Source organism: Engraulis encrasicolus, chromosome 6, assembly GCF_034702125.1.
Source record: "Engraulis encrasicolus isolate BLACKSEA-1 chromosome 6, IST_EnEncr_1.0, whole genome shotgun sequence".
NCBI lineage: Eukaryota > Metazoa > Chordata > Actinopteri > Clupeiformes > Engraulidae > Engraulis > Engraulis encrasicolus.
Window position 1 is genome coordinate 4,952,513 of NC_085862.1, and position 12,500 is coordinate 4,965,012.

At 48.0% G+C, this 12,500-nt stretch overlaps 1 protein-coding gene across 3 annotated transcripts in view; it reads left to right on the plus strand.

The window, feature by feature from the left end:
- The window catches only part of ccdc124 (coiled-coil domain containing 124), a 25,298-nt gene that overhangs the window by 5,131 nt on the left and 7,667 nt on the right, over nucleotides 1–12,500 (plus strand). The gene's annotated exons all lie outside the window — the stretch shown is intronic.

The window sequence follows — 12,500 nt, forward strand, 5'->3', positions numbered from 1 at the left end:
TGTTATTTGATTTCAAGCTCCACTTTAGAATCTATGATATTCAGCGTTCTAAACAAAATATAGACAGATTCGAGCAAGTCCAAAAGCTTATTTGGGAAGACCAGTGTCTGAGTCCAAGACAGGTCAGAGTCCAACTAATAGCGAGTCCAGTCCAAGACAAGTCCAAGTCCATAGAGAAACAGACGGAAGTCCCGTCTCAAGTCCCAGTTCAGAGTTGAGTACTATTATAGTCCTGTGACATTTGCTGCGTTACAAGCACAGCACAGCACTTACTGCACGACACGGCACACTTCTTTGAGCTCTTGACCCTAGTACATTAGTATCAAAGAGATATCCCTCCACCCCCCACTCACTGAGAAAATGAAAAGTGAAAGCCCAACTGGGAAACTCCAACTCCCATTGTCATTGTGACACAGAACTCCAGCACACATGTGAACACTGCACACAACGAAATTGAATTCATGCCTCACCCGTGCAAGGGGGCAGCCCCCAATGGCGCCTGAGGGAGCAGTGCGGCTGTCCGATACCATGCTCAGGGTACCTCAGTCATGGAGGAGGATGGGGGAGAGCACTGGTTAATTACTCCCCTCTCCAACCTGGCGGATTGGGAGTCAAACCTTTGGGCTGCAAGTCTGACACCCTAATTGCTTACCCATGACTGGCTGCCCTTAACGGGAGGACCAGGGAAGTAGAGTAGTCACACCCTGAGAAGTAGTAGAAGGAGAAAAGGATTGAAGGCCGCTTCATTTCTTAAGCTGCAGTACACTTGCTTGGCCACATGGTGTCAGCAAATGACCGCATTGAAGACCTGTACTGTAGGTGTTGATGTGAAGGCACTTCAGATAACAGCAGTGATGCTGATGGTTTGTATGTTTTGAGGCAATTCCAGCAAACATAAACAAAACAAGAATCGTTTTTTGTTTTGTTTTCTTTTAGATTTCTTTGACAAATGAGCCATTTTGACTGCTTCAGGAAGGAAATGTAGCACTAGTCCCATCGTCGGTTGTCAGGGCATAGTATCCTGGACCTGTACACTGAATAAGATTTCATTCAACATATTATAAATGCCTGTACAGTGTACACAATGCAACAACTGCTGGTGCCGTGCCAGAAAGGTTATATCACAGCCCTTATAAGAACAGCCTAGCCACTCGCTATTAAGCCCTATTGTACCAGTTGTTTGTATTAGTTTGTATTAGTTCTATGGTTCGGAGACCAGAATGAATGGGACCCAATGGAGCTAGATGCTAAAAATCTTAATTTTCACCCAGGTCTCATCAACAAAGCTCAGATTTGAATGTCGTTCTGGAGATTTCAATAAGGGTTTCACTCAACAGTATAATAAAAAAGCACATATGTCCGTTTGATTTGTTACAGGAGGCGTTTTTGTTGCTCACTACTCGCTAGCATTTTGCTACGGATGTGACGTCATAGACACTTAAAAATCACTTTTTAAGCATATGCGTGGCTCAAAAGATCTAAAACTCAGCCGTGGGTATTTTCTATATATAGTCTTTCGAAAGCAACATCCGAATTACACAAGAAAAAATCATATACTGAGATAAAGGCACCATGAGGGGTTTTGCTCCATAGGACTCCATTCATTCTGGTCTCCGGGCCACCACGTGGACAAGGGTGGAACTGCCCCTTCAGTTCTAAATCTGCCATAGAACTAATACAAACCTGCCTCGTTTCGGCAACCGGAAATACACAGTGAAATCAACCAGTGGCGTATCTGGTCTTCCTAGAGTATCTGTGGTTATATCATGAAACTGACAACCTGCCACGAAGGTTTATGTCCCTTAGTTATTCTCTTGCGGCAACAGTCTATATCACACCTTCTATAGTGAATTGCAACCTTTTTAGTCACCTAAGTCAAGGTGCTCGCGTGCATCCGAGGTAATTTGCAACCTGAAATGCCTCCAAGTAACAATACATGATACAATTAAATATCCCTTTCAATGACATGTGAATTTGAACGCACTACCCTCTTTGAAAAAACTGTTTTAAGGTAGCCATAATCCGCAGTCAGTATTGTGTGCAAAATGGTCAGAGATGTTCGTGTATTTAGGCACATTTCTGATAAATGAGCCTCCAGGTCGTTACGCTTCAGGCCACACAGGGTGCATTCCAATATGCAACCTTGCGTCCTCCACTTGTGCTTGTGGCCTCGCCCCGCCTCCTGGCCCATCCTCCGTGGGGAAAACAATTAAGTTTCCCAGCTGTCAGCCTAGCCACAACAACTTTTGGGGGACTGTTTTTAATTCACCATCCCAATTGCAAATGAGAAAATGACTTAACAATTGAGCTTTTGCGAGATATTGAAATATAATGCTGTCGTCAGTGATGTCATCATGATGTATTACTTCCTGGTATGAGGCCACAAGCACAAGTGGAGGATGCAAGGTCGCATATTGGAACGCACTTACAGTGTAGCACAGCACAGTAGTCACCTTTTACGGTGCGTGATGGCGGCATCACGGCCCCATTTACTGCTCTCCACCCCCTCATTGTCCCCGTGACACGGAGCAAAGTGGGCACGCCGTGCCAGCCTTGCCAACTGCTGCCTCAGGAGCTGGCACTGGGACAGGTGCCAAGGTGAGGGCACTGTGTTGTCGTGTGTGTGCGTGTGTGCGTGTGTGTGTGTGTGTGTGTGTGTGTGTGTGTGTGTGTGTGTGTGTGTGTGTGTGCGTGTGTGCGTGTGTGTGTGTGCGTGTGTGCGTGTGCGTGCCTGCGTGCATGCGTGCAAGAGAAACGTTGTGGTGAGATGAGGACAATCCATAGTGGCCGGCCCTCTCTGTATGTCCATTTTTCAAAGGGGCATTTTGATTTTGTCATGCCCTGACGGTGTGTGTGTGTGTGTGTGTGTGTGTGTGTGTGTGTGTGTGTGTGTGTGTGTGTGTGTGTGTGTGTGTGTGTGTGTGTGTGTGTGTGTGTGTGTGTGTGTGTGTGTGTGTGTGTGTGTGTGTGTGTGTGTGTGTGTGTGTGAGCGACAGACACTGTGGTGAGGGCACAGTGGGCCCTCTGAGCTTTGACCATCCTCTCTCTGCCTCCTGACTCCCAGGGCATTTGACTGCTGTGTGTGTGTGTGTGTGTGTGTGTGTGTGTGTGTGTGTGTGTGTGTGTGTGTGTGTGTGTGTGTGTGTGTGTGTGTGTGTGTGTGTGTGTGTGTGTGTGTGTGTGTGTGTTTGTGCTTGTGTGTGTGTGTGCGTGCGTGCGCGCGTGCGTGCGTGCGTGCTAGGCAGTGGGTACAGAAGGTGGTGCTGTGTATGTTGTTTTTGAACGTCCTCTCCCTGGGCACTCAAGGCATTTAAAGTATGTGTTTGTTTCAGGAAGGACAGTTTGGTGGTCACTCACAACAGTTCAATACAGCTGTGTCACCTTACAAACTCCCTCCGTCACGTGACGTCCCCTTTTGAAGTCAAGTCAAGTCAGCTTTTATGGTCACGTTCATCATATGCACAAGACATACAAGGAAAAATTAAATTATGTTTTTTCTCCATACCATGCCAGGACAAGACATATATACAAACTGACATTTTTCAGACTGACAAAGTGCAGACAGGAGGGGTTATGTTATGGACTGGTATCAATGGACAATAATAAATACAGTATAAATTAACATTGAACATTGAACATTGAACATGTAACAGAGATAAGATAAATGTAGAATGTAGACACTACAATAATAGAAATAATAACAGTGAAAGCACAGTATAATAACAATACAAGAGGTAGGTTCCAGGACTGAGTACCACCAGTCTCCCACCCCCCAACGTGACCTCCTCCTGTTCCACCCCCCAACCCTGTGCAGGTCTGGGTCCACTGTCCATCCATACTACCGCCGACGCTGCATAAAGTTTTGCTTCTCAATTTAGTTTGGCCAGGCGAACTATTTTGAGAGTTTTTAAATTCACCCAGGGTGTGGGACCAATGGATTTTGAGCATTTCGGTCTGGAGTTGTAGCCGTAATAGCCAGGCTCTGTCCTGTCTGCAAGGAAATGACAAAGGTCCTCCGCAACACTGTTCTACGCTCCCAAACAAAGTTTAACGGCACAACTTTTCGGATGCTCAGTCCTTCATCAAAGTGCAAGGACCTGAGCCTACGAAACGTTGTGCCATTAAACATTGTTTTGAGAGCATAGAACAATCTTCTTTTTGGTCCAGACCAGCACTTGCACTTTCTCTTCCTTTCTGCCTGCCTGCCTGCCACACCTGCCACACCTGCACCTGCAGTTGCAGAGTCATCAGCAATGCCCAAAGTCGGCCCTGCCGCGGCCAAACGATAGGGCACTCGTCTACTATGCGACTGACCCGGGTTCGATTCACCTGCCACCAGAGACGTTCTTAATGCAGTGCAGTTGCTTCACGAGTAGCACAGCACGGCAGCACTCTGCCAGCAGTTTGAAGTTGCACGGGCGCGAAACGAACATCGTCACACAGATTGGCCACGCCTTTTTAGGAGACCAGAAGTACTTGGTTGGTGAAACATTCCATCCTATTGTTGACGTCACCAGCTGGCTATCTTTTTAGAACAGAGAATCTTTGCTGCCACCTGCACCTGCAGTGGCAGAGTCATCAGCAATGCCCAAAGTCGGCCCTGCCGCGGCCAAACGATAGGGCACTCGTCTACTATGCGACTGACCCGGGTTCGATTCCCGGCTCGGGTCCTTTGCCGGCCCTTCCCAACCCTTCTCTCTCTCTCTCCCAAATCACTTCCTGTCACCTGCCATCTGCACTGTACTATCATCAATTAAGTAAAAAAAAAAAAAAAATCTTTAAAAAAAAGAAAAGAAATGCCCAAAAGTCTGTTTCTCTCCACACCCATCCACCCTCACACCTGCTCTGGGCTTCTGGTGGTGGTGGCACGGCAGGCTCGTTTTACAAAGTAATCAAGCTAGCTTCCCGCTGAGGGCCATTCATCTAGAATAGTGTTTCTCAACAGGGGCGCTACAGCCCCCCAGGGGGCGTTGGAGAGCTCTAGGGGGGTGTTGAGAAGGATACAGCTTAGAGGGGGCGGTGCTTAGTTGCCATTGGGAGGCATCATTAGTCCATTTATTTATTTTTAATACTCAGGGGGGGCATTGTCAGTCTTATGAGGATGCTAAGGGGCGTTGGGAAGCTTGTGATGAGGGCGCTTCCTCAAAAAAGGTTGAGAACCATTCATCAAGAAGTTAGAGACATGCCATACCACTACTGTTGCTGCTGCTAGTGCTAGTGCAGGTGACCAGGAGGAGGAGGTGATGGATGGGTGGGGTGGGTGTTACCTTACACAGGAAATTAAACCCCATCATGGCTGAGAGAGAGAGAGAGAGAGAGAGAGAGAGAGAGAGAGAGAGAGAGAGAGAGAGAGGGAGAGAAAAAAAACAAGATGGTGAAAGAGAAAAAGAGGAGTGCTCGTGTCATAATGAGAAGAGCAAGGTGATAGGGACCTGACTGATTCGCGTCGTTGTGATTGATGACCCCCAGGGAGGCTGGTCTGCTTAGCTAGCTGGGGCCTGGCAATATACTAAGAAGCTGGTCCAGGAGTAAACCAGGTTAAGTTAAAGGGCAACTCCTGCCAATTTCAATGTGCTGTTGTATTGCTCAAGCTACCCTTAATTTTCAGTACCCGGTGACGCCACAGTTTTTGGCTCAGCCCTTTCCGAGATATGAGCTATGGTGGCAACTTTTGTTTACATTTCAAAAAAACATTTTTATTTATTCCCAAAGACATCCAAAAGGTTATGCAACATCAGCAGACAGCTAGCAAACAGCTACCTTTTGGGAAAATATTTGGAGTAGGCCTATGCTCATTTTTTAAAAAATGTAATCAAAAGTTGCCCCCATTAGAATAGCTCATATTTTGAAAAGGGCTGGGCCAAAAACCGTCACCGGGTACTGACAAGTCAAGGGTAGCGTGAGCAATACGATAACACATTGAAATTGGCAGGAGTTGCCCTTTAAGAGGTTAGTCATGTAATAGAAAATGAGGACTCCAGGCTCTTCTATTAGATGATTTACCTCTTACCTTAACCTGGTTTACTCCTGAACCAGCTTCTCAGTATAGGCCCCTGATCTCTATCTCTGATGCCAGGGACACATACACGAGACCTTTCATTCCTGAGTCAGTGGGGCAAAGGCAAGTGAACAGGGGCGAAGTGAAGCAAAAATATTTTGCCAAGTTTAAAGGGACACTGTGCAGGAAATGGTCAAAAAGGTACTGCAATTATACAGTTTATTGAAATTGGGCTGCCTATTGCCAAATTTGATCTTTACATGAAAGTTTACTAAGTATGAAACAAATATTTTCTAGTATGGTCCAAGTACAGTCATTTTTGCAGCTGAAAATGGCTATTTTTGGAAATTCAAAATGGCGGACCATGGAGAAGATCCCCCTTTTCATGTATGAAAAATGCAATTTTTCCAGTCATAATGAATACTTAGAATTTTATGCTGGTGGTAAGTATTCATGAAAAAGGTAACATTAGTGAATGGGCAGCATGAATTCTGGAAATAAACAACTAAAAATCTCACACAGTGTCCCTTTAAGATTATACAAATTAGGTTTGAATTTCACCTGCGGCAGCCAATCATATCAACAACATCAATGTTTCAATCGATTTGCTTCGCCGCTGCGACCTATTGAACTGTCAGAGCGGAACGCTGAAATTTTGTCTCTCTTTGCTTCATTTCGCCTGCCTCGGCATGAGAGGCTTGCCTGCAGCCTGCTAGCAATGTAGACGTGCTGGATTCAAGTGAGGTGACACCAGTAGGCCTGTGTGTGTGTGCGCGTTTTGGACTCCCCTTGTTGCTTTCTTGCACACATGATACCTGCATGCATTGCACACACAGACATGTCACATTTCATGTGAAACTGCACAACATTACAATCATATCAGGGGCTGACTGCCTCAGGGGCCGTAAACAGCGCTCGGGCCATAGGTTCCCCACCCCTTGGTCTAGAGTAGACCCTTCTTTTTTCACACACACACACACACACACACACACACACACACACACACACACACACACACACACACACACACACACACACACACACACACACACACACACACACACACACACACACGTTCACCTGTTGACCTGTTGACCTGTTGACCTTGCTCAACTTTCACACGCTCTTCTGTTTCTTTCCATTCTTCAGTGTCTCTCTCTCTCTCTCTCTCTCTCTCTCTCTCTCTCTCTCTCTCTCTCTCTCTCTCCCTCTCTCCCTCTCTCCCTCTCTCCCTCTCCTTTCCCCTCTATCCCTTTCTCACTCTCTCCTTCATTCTCTCTTTCTGACCTGCAACACCAGTTGTCATCTCACCTAACTTGTCTCTCCTCTCTCCGCTCTCTACTTTTTTCTTCCTCTACTCTTTCCGTTCCACAACCCCAGTTGGCCTCTGCCCCATGTTGGCTCTCCTTTCCTCTTGTCCTCTCTTTTCTCTCTCTCTCGCTCTCTCTCTCTCGCTCACAGACTGACCCACAGCCCTAGTTGGCCTCTGCTCTGTTCTCCTCTCATCTCCTGTCCTCTGTTCTCCTGTCCTGTCCTGTCCTCTCCTCTCCTCCTCTCCTGTCCTCTCCTCTCCTGTCCTGTCCTCTCCTCTCCTGTCCTGTCCTGTCCTCTCCTGTCCTCTCCTCTCCTCTCCTCTCCTCTCCTCTCCTCTCCCCTCCTCCCCCTCCTCTCCTCTCCTGTCTCCTCTCCTCTCCTGTCCTGTCCTCTCTCCTCTCCTCTCCCCTCCTCCCCCTCCTCTCCTCTCCTCTCCTCTCCTCTCCTCTCCTCTCCCCTCCTCCCCCTCCTCTCCTCTCCTCTCCTCTCCTCCTCTCCTCTCCTCCTCTCCTGTCTCCTGTCCTCTCCTCTTTCCTCTCCTCTCCTCTCCTCTCCTCTCCTCTCCTCCTCTCCTGTCTCCTCTCCTCTCCTCTCCTCTCCTCTCCTCTGTCCTCCTGTCCCAGTTGCCACTGCTCTTACTTGTAACCTCAGAGAACCCCACTTCCTATCTGCTTTCCAGCCACCAGCGACACACACACACACACACACACACACACACTGCACTACATTACATTACGTTCTCACACACACACACACACACACTGCACTACATTACATTACGTTCACACACACACACACACACACACACACACACACACACACACACACACACACACACACACACACACACACACACACACACACACTGCACTACATTACATTACGTTCACACACACACATGCTTACACACACACACGCTCCTCTGCCCCATGAATAATGCAGGTGGTGTGGTCCATCACTAGGCTGCTATGGGAAGTCCCACGCTGCTTTGCACAACCGCTCCGATCTGAAAGATAGCACGGATGCTGAACAGAACAGAGTGGCCTGAGCCAGGGAGCCAATCAGAGAACAGCGAGTGATGGATAGACGGACGGTGATGTGAAGTTGTCGACAAATGGAAGCTGGTTTGCAGTAGTTTGCAGTACAACTGACATTGGCTAGGGGCAGCCATGGCCTAGTGGTTAGAGAGTTGGTCTTTCAATCTCTAGGTTGTAGATTCGAATCCCCCCTGACCTCTCCCTTCATCTCCATCCATGGCACCTAACCCCACATTGCTCCAGGGACAGTAACCAATACCCTGAAAAATAATGAGTAAGTTATATAAGTTAAGCATTTCATTTTGCCTTGGATAAAATGAAAGCGTCAGCTAAGTGTAGTGTAATGTAATGTAATGGCTATGGGTTACATACACACCAAATGATGCATTCGAAACGACTATTTGCAATCGTAAACCACACCTCCCCTACGAGAAATTCAGTTGGTGGTCTCTAGACCATATCTCTCACATGTGATATGGCCTGGTGTGAACCAGGAAAGTCCATCATGGGTGCCAGGGTGAAAAGCTCTGACACACACACACACACACACACACACACACACACACACACACACACACACACACACACACACACACACTGCAGGGCGGTCCCATCCCTCCCTGTGCCACATGCACGCACACACACGCACACGCACACACACACACACACACACACACACACACACACACACACACACACACACACACACACACACACACACACACACACACACACATTCTAGCAGCCGTCTCCCTGGACACACACACACACACCCACTGCAGCAGGGCGGTCTCCATGTGCCACACACACACACACGCGTCACACAGCCATGCTGCCACACACTAGAAGTCTTCTCTTCCTCCCTACCTCCTTTCTTCCTACACACACACACACACACACACACACACACACACACACACACACACACACACACACACACACACACACACACACACACACACACACACACACACACACACACACAGCCATGCTGCCACACACTAGAAGTCTTCTCTTCCTCCCTACCTCCTTTCTTCCTACACACACACACACACACACACACACACACACACACACACACACACACACACACACACACACACACAGCCATGCTGCCACACACTAGAAGTCTTCTCTCCCTCCCTACCTCCTTTCTTTCCGCCACACACACACACACACACACACACACACACACACACACACACACACACACACACACACACACACACACGCTCGCTGCGGTGCGGGGCTCTTCCTTAAGTGCCTGTGGTTAAAATGCTAAATCACACCCTGTTCCAGAGCCTCGAGTTACACCGCCCGACACACGACACCTGGGGCTAGGCCACCACCAGCCGCACCGCATCCACTAGCCCCACTCTGGGTGTGTGTGTGTGTGTGTGAGGAAGAGGGCGCATGTGCGCGTGTGTGTGTGTGTCTGTGTGTGTGTGTGAGAGAGTGAGAGAGAGAGGGAGAGCGTGGCTGTGTGTGTGAGGAAGAGGGAGCATGTGCGTGTGTGTGTGTGTTAGAGGAAGAGAGAGAGCGTGTGTGTGTGTGTGAGGAAGAGAGAGCATGTGCGTGTGTGTGTGTTGGTGTGAGCGTGTGTGAGTGAGTGTGCACTACTCTTGTTAATTACATTGGTGTATATCATCGGCCCACATGTGAGCGTCGGGTTCAGAGCGGTAACCCAAACCCCATCACTGAGCCGGGTGCTGTGCTAGCGCTCTGGTGTGCTAGTGCTAGTGCCACTGCTACTGCGGCTACGGCAGGCTTTTCTCTTGACCTGATTGACTTGTTGCATTATTTCACTTCATGGACATCCACTTTTGCGTGTGTGTGTGTGTTTGCCCCTGATGGTATGACCATTGGCTGTACAGTTGTCAAACTCCCGCTTACTTTTAGGACAGCAAAGTAATCATAATTTGCTTACTGACCGGATGTAGAAAGTCAGTGTTTGCCTCCTGGTTGACAGCTTACTAAGGGTATTTGGATGTACTACATAGGCTGAGGCACTTCCTTATTTGTTGCCCTCTACGTAGGAAGGCAGCAGGGTAGTGTTTCTCAACGGGGGCGGTACAGCCCCCCAGGGGGTGTTGGGGAGCTCTAGGGGGGGCGTTGAGAAGGCTACAGCTGAGAGGGGGCGGTGCTTAGTTGCCATTGAGGGGCATTAGTCAATCTCATTTTTTTTTTATACTAAGGGGGGCGTTCTCAGGATTATGATGAGGTCAAGGGGGCGTTGGGAGGCTTGTGATGAGGCCCAGGGGACGTTTGTTCAATAAAGGTTGAGAACCACTGCAGTAGGGTCTGAACTCTGAAGCAGACTGACGGGCTGTCTAGACCTGAACATGTCAGGTGGGGACACTGGGGATGGTGGTGGAGGGAGGGCCTTGAAGTGTGTGTGTGCGCGCGTGCGTGCGTGCGTGCGCGTGTGTGTGTTGGGAGGTTGTGGCAGTGGGGATGGGGTGAGCGCGGTAAGGTTTGGGGGGTAGTCGTCGAAAGTGTCTCCTCCATTCTGTTGGCCTGGATTTCAATTCTCAGGGCAGAGTGGCGCATCAGTCTGAAGTCTCCTTGCTTGTTTGGATCAGAGCAGAAGGTGAAATTCGCCATGACGTCTCTTATAAAACAGGACCAGACTTGTACCGACCCGGTAAATCTGCGGACCCAAATTTGTTGTTGTACGAACCAGGGGTGGTGGTAGTTAGGTCAGGTGGTAGAGGAGCCGTTCGGCAACCTTGAGCAAGATACTTAACCCCAAGTTGCTTGCGGCAAGTAGATGTTAATCTTACTAGCCAAACATATACTCACTAATGGATCAAAGTGGATAGTAAAATTTCTCCAGATTTTGACCAGTTTCCGGGTGTTAATTTAGAGCCCTGGTTATATTTTGTACCCATATGCCCCTTGGTCTCATGTATGCTCTCAATCTCATGGTTTTAGTACAGAGTTACTGTGATGTCATCAGATTTATCAGGCACACTTTGCAGGCAGGTTATGGCTGCTTCCGTCATGATGATTTTGAAGGTGACCCACCTCATTGAAAAGCATTTGCACACTTATTTTCCAATGGGGGCATATTGATTGGCATTTGGGCCCACGCAGAGAAAATCTTGTGTCGTTAGCGTAATTTCCCTTCCCCGCTGTCCTCCATTGTCCAGTCTTCTTTTCAGGGTAATTGTTGTGTGCCCAACGACCGTCATTGCAAGTGGCACATCTCAAAAGTGGAATCTGGGGAGAGCAAAATAAAAGCCAGCTCACAATGACTCGTCCTGAATGGCTAATCGAACAAGTCGATGCTTTATGCCAACTCGGAGACAAACAGACAAGCACAGAGTGGGTCAAAAGATAAGACCATAAAAGTAAACACTGTCTCTTTTCTTTTTACTACCATGAGTTCACATTGTCCTAAACAAAGCTTAAATACCTGCCTTTGTCTCATGTGTTGGTGTGCATAAGTTGTGCGGCGTGTTTATTTGTTCCTCACCCCTCAGTTTACGTGTGGGCGGGCGTGTGTGTGTGCGAGCGAGCGAACATGAATACAAGGTTGTGCCCAAGTGTGTGTGGTGCCTGCCTGGCTGAGTGACTCATGTATTTCTTCCTCTCTGCAGCGAGCCCATACAATGCAATACAATATCAAACAATACAATACAATACAGCATATATTTATATAGGGCAGTATCGCAACTGTGAAGTTGACTCAAAGTACATTCAAAATACACATACGCACACATTCCCCACATTCACACACACCAGCTCTGGAGAATGCTGTACGGCGCCAATTGTCTGGGTTTCACGTGAGAGAGTGCACATGCACACATTGCTCTGGAAGCGATCGTAACAGTCTAATACAGGTTATGAAAAGTGTAAACGGAATAGAAATGAAAAGTTTCCAATTGAAACAGCAGTATTGTAATAAATAACCAGCCATGTCTGATTTCCTGAAGTGTCTGGAGATCTCCCTCTCTCTCTCTCTCTCTCTCTCTCTCTCTCTCTCTCTCTCTCTCTCTCTGTATATGTCTCTAATGGTACAAACACACCAAACGTGACTTGAGCGACTCCGATGATGGAAGTTATTGACTGTATTGAATCGCTGGTGACTGAAGAGAAAAAAAAGCGATTTGGGCGACGAGAGGCGTTTCGGGCGACAGTTTATAGTG